This window comes from Adiantum capillus-veneris, chromosome 20 (genome assembly GCF_014529385.1).
Source record: "Adiantum capillus-veneris isolate H3 chromosome 20, ASM1452938v2, whole genome shotgun sequence".
Lineage (NCBI taxonomy): Eukaryota > Viridiplantae > Streptophyta > Polypodiopsida > Polypodiales > Pteridaceae > Adiantum > Adiantum capillus-veneris.
The window spans coordinates 114397394-114408362 of record NC_140950.1 but is presented as its reverse complement, the minus strand read 5'-3'; positions in this window follow the sequence as shown (position 1 = coordinate 114408362).

Sequence of the window (10969 nt, the reverse complement as noted above, 5' to 3'; positions counted from 1 at the left end):
AAGGGCCAAACAAGGGGTCATGGACTCGGCCAAGGGCCGGCTGCCAGTGGGAAGGGGTCCGAAAGTGGCTAGGAGCCTATTAAAGGGAGGTTGGGCGGATGGACCAGGACTTGGCAGCCCTCTGGTTTTAGATTGGTATCAGAGCTTCAGGCTATTTTGAGAACTTGGGCACGTTTTTTTCTTTGCTGCATGTTGCATGCACAACCAACAGAGGGAGGAAGAGAGGAGGCCGAAGCTGCGCGTGTGCAGCAACCCCTAGTCGGGGACGAGGCTGTCTGACGACCTACACCAAATCGGGTGTTGTTGGGCTCAGTGGGAGCGCAGGGTGAAGGGATGCAAGATCCGTCTCTGGCCCGGCCTCAGCAGACCTCGCCATCACGAGGTAGAGCTTCAAGAAGGATGGCGCAGGCGGCCGTCGTTTGCAGCAGAGATTCTTGAGGTTTTTTTTTACAAAACCCCTTAAGAGTAGGCCGTTCACACCTGGCAAACCCTAGTGGGTTTTGAACAAAGGCCATACCTTGCCAATTCCGTTGCTCTAAGGGACTTGTCTCCGCATCGGTGGGCACACACATCACACAAAGGCTGTGGTATTGCATATTTTACAGCCCGCATCTGCTGCAACTCGGCTTCTCAAATTTCGACACGCCAAAGCTTGGTTGCACATTTCTCAGTTTTGGTTTCTTGCATACGATGCAAGCCAACTCGGTGGTGAAGGTACCTTGCTTCGTGTTCTCGAGCTTATCATCGGCTGCACCAGTTGTGGAAAAATTTCAAGTTCCTCTGGCGTAGTGCATACGATGCAACCCCGCTCGTTGGCAACTCCAACTTGATCGAGGCTTTCATGAACTCATTGTTGTTCCTGTCTATAGGCTTTCCCATAATGCACTTGAAACAACATCCCAGGAGTTAGAGGTAGATGATACTTTTTCAAACGACACCCACTAATCCAATTCGGCATTTCTTTTCCATCTAGTGTCGACAATTTTACTGCTTTGCTAGATGAGATTTCTTGGATCAAATAAGGCCCCATTCCTCTTTTCTTTAGCTTCTTGGCATGCTGTTTAAGGGTGTATACCAAGACATAGTCCCCCGTTTTAAAGTCCTTGTTTTTGACATGTTTGTAAAAAAACTATTTCTGTTGTCTTTTTTTTTGTGCAAAAATGGCTGTTACCGCATTGAGTCGTAACTCATCTAGTTTTTCTAGGTCATCTAACCTTTTTGAAAGCTCATGGCCCGCTGTCCAGTCCAACCGTTTATCTACCCTTAGCGTTGGAATAAAAAATTCAATAGGCAGTATTGCATTTAACCTATACACCATATTAAACGGTGTAGCATTGAGTGTTGTTTTATATGCAACTCTATAAGCCCACAATGCTGAATATAGCATTCGATCCCAGTCCGTCCTTGTTTCACTAACCAGTTTCGTAAGAACTGTGCATAGTATTTTGTTGGTTGGTTCTGCTTGGCCATTGTCTTGTGGATGGTAGGGTGCAGATTTGTGATGAATTACCATAAACTCAGTCAAGAGATGTTTGATAACTTCATTTACAAAGTGTGTCCCTCTATCACTCACCAGCTCAATTGGAAGGCCATATCATGTAAACACATATTCATATAAGAATTGTGCTGTGGTTCTAGCATCAGTTTTCGTTGTGGCTTTTGCTTCCACCCATTTGGTCATATAATCAGTGGCCACTATGATGTATTGTGCTTGTGAACAATAAGCTGGTGGAGTAATAGGACCAACAAAGTCCAATCCCCATTTAGCGAATGCTCGAGCACTCATCATTGGTCTTAAAGGCATGTCGTCTCTTTTAACTGGCACCTTAGTGCATTGACATTCATCACACCTTTTCACGAATTCTGCTGCATCTTGAATCATGGTCGACCACCATATGCCTGCAATCATAATGATTTTTACGGTTCTCTCTCTGCTGAAAAATGACCTCCTGCTATGCCTGCATGGGCTTGCTCCAATAATGGAAAGTAGTCATTTTTATGAGGAACTATCCTCAACTGGTCATCAGTTCCTCTTTTCTACAATTGGTCACTAATGATGGTATACCAATTCGCTTCAATTTGTAAAGCCTTTTGTCTGGCTTTAGACCAATCTCCTGGAAACTCCTTATTAGTCAAATATTCCACAATAACATGACTCAATGCGGGTGCTATCGTCACTTGGTATAATGTGGCATAATCCACAGTGGTATTGGTTGTGCAAAAGTTGCATTTCTTGATGTAATTAGCTACATCGCCTGCCATTCCAGGCCAATACACTCCAAGTATTCGTAATCGTTCATAGGTTATTTGATTTCCTCGATGGAAACCCCCTGTCTATATATATGCCTCCTCTAGATACGCGTCGTACTCCTCTGGGCCTATACAAAACCTTAGAATCCCATCGTTACCATGATGATACATTCTTCCCGCAAGCATAGTGTAATTTTGTGCTTGTCTAACGTCTTCCACCGTGTGTCTTTCGTCAAGATTCATTCCATATGTCAACAACGGAATAATCTGCTCTGACCATTTCGGTACCATCTCTATATTAAACAGGTATGCGTCTGGGAGATCATCATCTACACCAGTAGCCTTTTCGCCATTTAGTAATCGAGAAAGGTGGTCTACTCTTTGATGAGTTTTTCCTTTCTTTACTACTACCATAAAATCAAACTCCAGCAACACAATGAACCATCTTACAATTTGTCCCGTGTTACAAGGTTTGTTTACTAAGTACAAAAGTGCCTGATGATCCACAAAAAATGTGAATTTGTTCGCAAGCAAATAATGATGAAATTTCTTTACCACGTATATCATACCTAAACCTTCTCTTTCAGTGGTGGTATAATTCTTCTCTGCACTGTTGAGTTGTCTACTAGCATAACTAATGGGAAAATCTGTATTACCCTCTCCTGGTTGTGCTAATATACAGCCTATTGCAAATGCCGAAGCATCTACATGTACATGGAAAATCTTTGACCAATCTGGTGCTTTTAGAATTGGTGTAGATACCAGTGCATCTTTTAATTTCTGGAATGACTTCTCACATTCGTCGGTCCATATGAAGATCATGATCAGACTATACAAGGGTTTTTCTATTACAGCATACATGTAGATAGAACGTCGGTAGTATCCACAATGTCCCATAAATGATTGTACCTCTTGTAAAGTGTTTGGTCTTGGCAATTCTATGATCACCTTTACATTGTCTTCATCAGTGGTAATTCCATTAGCCGATACTATGTGGCCTAGGATCTTACCTTGCTGTACCATGAATACACATTTTTTTTGGGTTGAGGAAAATCCTATACGTTCTGCATTTTTCGAATACCTTTCTAAGATGATCTATATGGTCTTCTCTCAATAGAGAATAGACACACAAGTCATCCATGTAAAGATCCAAAAATATTCGCAAGTATTCTTTAAAAGCATGTGTCAATAATCTCTAAAATGTGGCTGGAGCATTGGTCAAGCCAAATGGAATTACCCTAAACGCATATATGCCCCATTCTATTGCAAACGTTGTTTGGTATTGATCTTCTAGTTTAACCCCCAATTGGTTATAACCAGAGAATCCGTCCATAAAGCTATAGGCCTGGTTGCCTGCAACTCGTTCTAGGACGTGTTTCGTGATAGGAAGAGGATAATTGTCCCTTATTGTTGTTGCATTTACCTTCTTGAGATTCATACACACCCGTAATTTTCCGTTTTTCTTAGGTACCACCACAATCTGCGACACCCAGTCAGTGTGCTCTATCTCATAAATAAACTCAGCATCGATAAGTTTGTATATCTCATCCTTGATCCTTTTGGCAAATGTCTCATTGTACGTGTACGGACGTTGTTTGCTTGGCTTTGCATCCAACTTCAGAGGGATTGAATGTTCACAAATGTTAGGATCCACCCCCTTCAGATCTTTGTATGACCAGGAATATACATCATGAAATTCTTTAAGCGTTTTGATCAGTAAGTCCTCTTCTTCCTGGCTTAGATCAGTAGCAATGTAAGTAGGTCAAGGACTTTCTCCCGGTTCTGCTAGGTCTATTTTCTTGGCGTTCTCTAGCCCATCATAGGACTCGTTGGATTTAGGCTCTCTCATCCATTGTTGGACCACCAATTTTCTCTCCTGAATGGTGTACTTACAATAGTGAGGAGGTACATCTATCTTTTTACTCCCATCACTAGCGTTCGATCGATCGCTACTTTCCATTTCAGTTGTCCATAGATTTTTCAAATTTTGTTTGAAATCATTGTATTTTTTTTTCGCTCAACTTTCGTTATAATTGGATCTCCAAAGACATCCAATATTTCCCTTGTCACTCTATTTTTTGTCTTGCTGGTTTTCTTAAGTTTCAACAGTCTTGCCTTAAAACCTGGGTCTTCAACAACCTTAAGAAATCTTGTTGACACTTTATCCTTAGCACAATCAACAGCATGAATGTTCATAAGGAAATGTGTCTTAGTCCTGAACTCAGGCATAGGTCTAAGCCTAGTTGGTAGACTTTTATGGTGTCGCCTACTCTTGTATCTTTTTTGGCGTCTCACACTTTGGTTCGGAAAGTTGTAAAAGACGTCATTGTCTTGATCCTGATGGTCGTCTTCCTCCGTATTTTCCGACTTCTCGTCCTCCACATTATCTTCGTTTCCGCATCGATCAGAAGAATTATAAAATTCTTCTCCATTCTGCTCGATGTTTTTAGTGGGGATGTCCACATGGCCCACTATCCTAATATCAAGTTTTGTTTCCGTTTGATTGACTCTCACTTTCTCGGTGTCTGCTTTGTTTTCGTCTTCCTCTACAATTTTGCTCAACATATAGTATGGTACGATATCGTAGCCATTCTCGTCACAAAATTTTGTGGGAGTGACTTCATTGACGCATACATCCAAAGTAGCCAAAATTTGAGACCATTCTAGGGGTTCGAGCTTCTCTTCAGGGAAGGGCTCTCGTATATAGGCATCATCTTCCAATACCCTCTCTAGTGTCCTTTCACTGTGGTCGAATTCACTACATTGAGATTCTCCGCACATCCATATCTCCTTTTTCTTACAGAACCACGTTGGGACTTCTGATCCACTAATGGTGGCTTAGTCGAATTCTTCCACAGGTGTTCTCGTAATCTCGTGACATCATGGTAGCTGTGATTCCTCATATTTACACGTGTAGTGGTTTGAGCATGTCTTAGATACAAATAATCATACCCCCAGTCTTGCACCATCTTGAGTTGCCTCATGAACGGCCTACCAAGGATAATTTCATAATTGTTTTTCTTGTCGAAATCTACTATGGCAAATGTATGTTCGTACTCTATGCCACATGAAGATACCACAATTGCCTCAAGCAATCCTATAGGTCTTTCTACTTGCCCATCCGCTAGTTGTAGTTTCATTCTAGTTGTTCGTATTGCCAGTTTTCCCCATTTTTCCCATAGCAATTTAGTATCAATGGAAATTCCAGCTCCACTATCAAGTATGGCCTTAGTCTCTATGCCGTTATACTCGACTGGTAGAGTAGTGTTTTCGTCTTCACCCTCACAATACTCTCCAACCTTGTTGAGAGACACTAGTCTAGTATTGACTCTCTTCTGTTCTGTGTCATTAAGCTCAGTTTTGAAGAACTTAAGAGGCGTCCTTATACCAAATTTCTCCAGACATTTGCCCACTTCCGTCCACATGCTTGGCCTAATTTTTAACAATTCTGTCAATGTGATTGTACACTTGACTGGCGTAGACAACAAGTCTGTCAAAATTTTAGTGTCCAATTGATTTGTCCCTCCTATTCTTTGAGAAGGCACCCTTCGAATTTCTGACTTTGCCTCATAGTCTCCCATGTATGGTGGCAAAGTTCTAAGTGATGCTGGTCTGCTATATTCTAATGCAACTGAACCATCATCCCCTTGAAATGATTTAGCGCCTAAATCCCATGGTGGTTTATTCAAGTTCAACTCCGAGAAAGGTGCTGACTCGACTGTTTTTGTCTCATACTTTTGTTGAGATTTTCTCACCGTTTCCCATAGCTCTTCAGGCCATTTTTCTTCCACAATGGGTGCATATGGTGGAAAACCCTTCAGTGATTCATCAGTGCTATTAGGCACGACTCTTGCATCCTCTACATTAGGCAAGGATTTAAAGTTGTCTATCTTGTCAGGTACCCTTTGTTCAATTTTGATAGGTGTTTCATTGTCTGGTGGTTTTATTATTCTATCCCTCACGTCCATAGGTGGAGGCTCTAGTAAGGCTTGTGCAGTTTCAATCAACTGCTTGCAATATTGCATCCAAGGGTTCATTGACCTTATCTACCAATACAAACCCTCCTGAGCTTGCACTCCTTGGTCCCTCTGTCGATTTTAGAGAGTCGGACTCTCTTTTGCTATTTAAGTTGCTCTCGAGCCATTGTTAGCTCAGCTTCTACAACTTTCTATTTTCGTTCACGTCTAGATTTCATTTTCGCTCTTCGTTCTTTCCAAGGATTATCACGACTGACGCTAGACTTGTCAGTCTTGATTTTCATCGTTACTCTTGAGCTGATTGTCATTTTTCCTTGTTTGGGCTCTCGTCAAGACCTTAACAGGAATCGTAGTTTTGTTTTCTGACCCGGAAACCAAAATTGTCACAGTCAAAAGCCAGGGGCAACTTTAGGGGCCTCGGGGGCGGAAGCCCCCGAGACTTTTTTTTCCCTCGCCGGAATATTCCTTTTTGCCGGAATATTATGGCCGAACGGCGGCTAGAAAGTGGTCGAAAAACAACCGGTCGGTTGGCCGGTGGACGGAAGTCAATGGCCAGTGAGAGAGCTCTATGCCATAACTCACGCTTCACTATTTATATGGTGCCGAGTTTGAAGTAGTTTTAATGGTTTACTACTCAAACGGACTTGAAGGGCTGTAAAGCTAGATGGGTAGAAATCCTTCAAGATTATGATTCTAAGCTACGATATTGCAAGGGGCGATATAATGCAGTAGCGGAGGCACTAAGTCGGATGCCTCAGATTAATTCACTTGCTTTCACGAAAATAAAGAGTGGATTTTTGGAGTCATTACGTGGCAAGTGTGCACAAGATCAATCATATGCTAAAGCGTGGAGTGCAGTTGTAAAAAGGGATCCCTCACACCCACATGTCTCTGGACAGCCAGATCAACATGTCTCTGCATGTGCGGATAAAAATTCCAACACACAGATCTCCATCCCTACTCAGGAAGAGCTTAAACGATGGAAGAATTTTTCCATTGATGATGGCTACTTACTCCACAAGGGTAGAGTATGTGTGCCAAAGGACTCAAACACTAGGCACCAAATCTTATTTGAGTGTCACGATAGTCCAAGTACTGGTCATTCAGGTATTCCTAAGACCTATGCCTTAGTTTGACGGTAATTGTATTGGTCGGGCTTACATCATGATGTTCAAGAGTACGTACTAAATTGCCAACAGTGCCAAGTTAATAAGGCAGAGCGCCTCAAGGTAGGTGGCCTTTTACATCCTTTAGAGATTCCACAAGGTAAGTGGGAGAGTATCTCTATGGATTTTGTAGTAGGACTACGTACTACAAATCGTGGCCATGATGCCATTTGGGTAATTGTAGACCGTCTCCCAAAGATGGGTCGATTCATTCCCAATAAGACTACAGTTAAGACACCCGAATTAGCACGGCTATTTGTAGAGCATATATATAAACTCTACGGTCTTCCGGCTAGTATCATTAGTGACAAAGATTGAAAGTTCGATAATCACTTCTGGAGAGCTGTGTTCCAAAAGTTGGAAACTAAACTTAATCTAAGTACAGCTGATCATCCAAAAATGGATGGTCAATCCAAAAGAGTTAATCAAGTGCTAGAGGATATTCTACGAGCGTATGTTAGCAAGAAGCAAACCAATTGGGAAGACTACTTACCTATATTGGAATTTTCTTATAATAGTTCAAAGCATGTGACTACAGGGTTTAGTCCATTTATGCTTTTGTATAGATTTCAACCTAGATCACCCGTTACGGTGGGGTTGGCTAAGGAGAAGATACAACAAGTGGAGGATTTTCTCCAAGACCATTTTGACATGCTTCGAGTTGCTTGACAGAATGTTAAGAAAGCTCAAATCGATATAAGAAGTACGCAGATGAGCATCGTTGTCTTGCTACTTTCGAAGAAGGAGACCAGGTTTTCCTCAAAGTGGAGCATTCAAAAAGTCTGAGGACGGGAAAAGTAGCTAAAATTTCACCACGCTATTGTGGACCTTTTACCATTCTCAAACATATAGGTCAAGTGGCCTATAAGTTAGCTCTTCCATAGCACTCACGAGTTCATCCTGTTTTTCATGTTAGCCATTTACAAAAGCAGCTAGGACAGAATGTTAATGTCATTGACACAGGTGTGTTAGTTGACCTTATCGAACCGCCAAGCATCCCTCATGAGCCCGAAAGATTTTGGATTCTCATGAGCTCTGCACCAGACATCATGTCAGACGATAGGTGTTGGTAAAATAGCTAGATAGACCTGAAGAAGGTTCTACATGGGAGAATGTCTCCACACTTAAGAAATGTTTTACTATGTTGGTTTTCGAGGACGAAAATGATTCTCCAAGGGGGGAGGGGGGGGGGGGGGGGGTAATGTAAAGGCATGGGTCCTATGGGCAAGGCCACTGGCACGGCAGGGCAGTGTGTACGCTAGGGGGAGGTTATAAGATAGCACGCTTGGGTGGAGACTAGCACACGCATTACCACCGCCCTTTCACTTTCTTTTTCATAAGGTATCCTCGCAGCTTGGTATGCCAAGTGTGGAAACCATCCCCATTGAATTTATCAATCCCCTTGTCTCCCATGATTCAAAGTGATTGCAAACCAAGAGAGACTTGGTCTTACTAGTAGAGATGCTCTCTCTATGGCAGTGTCTTGCCCTTTACAAGAGGTGGCATGAATGCATGATTAAATTATGCCCAATCGTGAAGTCAGTCTTTGCAAATGGGAAAGGCAAAGTACCTCTTCACAAAAAGGGCTTGATAATTTAACCTTGAAGTCAAAAGAGATCTTTGCATAGCCGCTTTGCAATCTTTGAGAATTGAAATCCTTGTAAAACTTTGAAGTTCTTGACTTCAGTGAGGGTGGGGAAGTGCTTCTAGATAGAGGTTGCTTGAGAGTTTTTGGATTTACCTTGTAGAAGCTTTTGGGGGTGATCTCTCATGGAGATGCATTCCTCACAAGAGTTGCAGTCCGTGACAAATGGCCACCTCTCGGGAGAATCCCTTGAAGTAACTTTTGAGCATGTGAGCGGGAACCCTTCCTTGGAAAGCTTAAAAAAACACCTTATGTTTTGTTGTGGGAAGCCTCCTTTGGGGTGACGATGCCAATGTAGAAGTGCAATGGGAGCAAGGGTTTATTTTAGCATAAAAAGTTACAAAGCAAACAAAAATAAATAAAGCTTGCAATTTTTTTTTTGGTCGATTGTTGAAAGTGAGCAGAAGCCGTTGAAGTGCTTTGGAGATAAAAGCTTAAGCTTGAGAGAATTGAGGAGCTAGGTAGGATCATCTTGCTCCTGTGTCTGCATCCGTAAGCTCGGATTGGAGGTTATCAATGTCAGTCAACTGATAGGAGCTTTTGTGTGTGTGTGTGAAGATAGCGCTGTAGTAAATTAGCTTGCTTGTGTGTGTATGAAACCAGCGCTGCAGCAAGTTAGCTTGCTTGTGTGTATATGAATCTAGCGTTACATTGGCCTTAAGAACTTCCGTTTGGTGCTAATTTTCCACATAATTTCTTCTCAGCTAATCCCTCATTTGGATGGGGTAGTTACACACACAAGAATGAGCTAAATGCGAGTTAGATGTCGAAACCCAAGATCTATCCACTAGCAATGCTCTAAGCTGACTCAAAGGGGATGCTACTCCCTCTTCTGCAAGACTCCCAAGCCCACCGCTCTTTCTCTACTTCACCAATTATCTGCACAATCTTCTTCACCTTCACAACCTTGTACCAAAGCTCCGATACCAGTTGTAAGGTTTGATGGAAATGGGATCAAGGTGGATTGAAGGCTAGAGCAGCCATAGCTTCATACAACAGAGAGAGAAGTACACACAATTTTCAAAAGGTGGACTCAATACACAAAAAAATGAGGCTAATAATACTTTTTCATAGAGTAATGTACAACATAGGCTTGGGCTTTATTTATGTACAAAGTTGGAGTGGCTATCCGACTGATAACTCTCCATGTGGCCCTTCTTAAAAACTTACAACTTATAGGAAAAATGCCAATAGCAAAAGGTATGCAAATGTAGAGGTGTTTCCCATAGTCACTGAAGAAGGACATGCCTATCTCAACACAGCATCACAATTCAAAGCTCGATGACCTTTCTTATTTGTTGCAAGGTTTTCCCACCTTACTGGGCTTGAGATGATGCACGACTATTTTGGGTCAGGTCATGGAAAAGGTGAATATTACGGGTGTTGGCGCAGTCATAAAGAGGGCATTAACCCATGAGCAATTGAAGGTGGATGGATAATGCAGCAACAATGGTCATTTACCTCACCCTAATGAACATTACAAAAGATTTTTGGTTATCCGTGAATAAGGTCAATAGGTTCTTCTGGGAAATCAAGGTGGGCGATGTGCTGAGAGATATAGAATGGGATTGCAAGAAAATCAGTGGATCATGTTTGATGCATTGTGTGAATGGTTTCTCTTCAATAGATACGACTGCACTGAGGTGTAGAAATCTATCCTACTTGTGTCATGCTTGTGTGTATGGTCAATGGAGAAGATGTGCAAACAAAGCTCACATAGAATCATGGCAGTACTTGAGAATCATACCAACAATGGCTGACATAGATGAAGATGCTTCAAGTGACGAGGAGATTGATGCACCTATGTATGCTGGCCATCACAATGATTTGAGTGATGCCTTATGAGTTGGAGATAACTTTGCAGTCAACGATGAGGAGGAAGACTCTAATTTTTATGTACTGAGGTGTTGCACGGAGAAGAGGCTATCCAC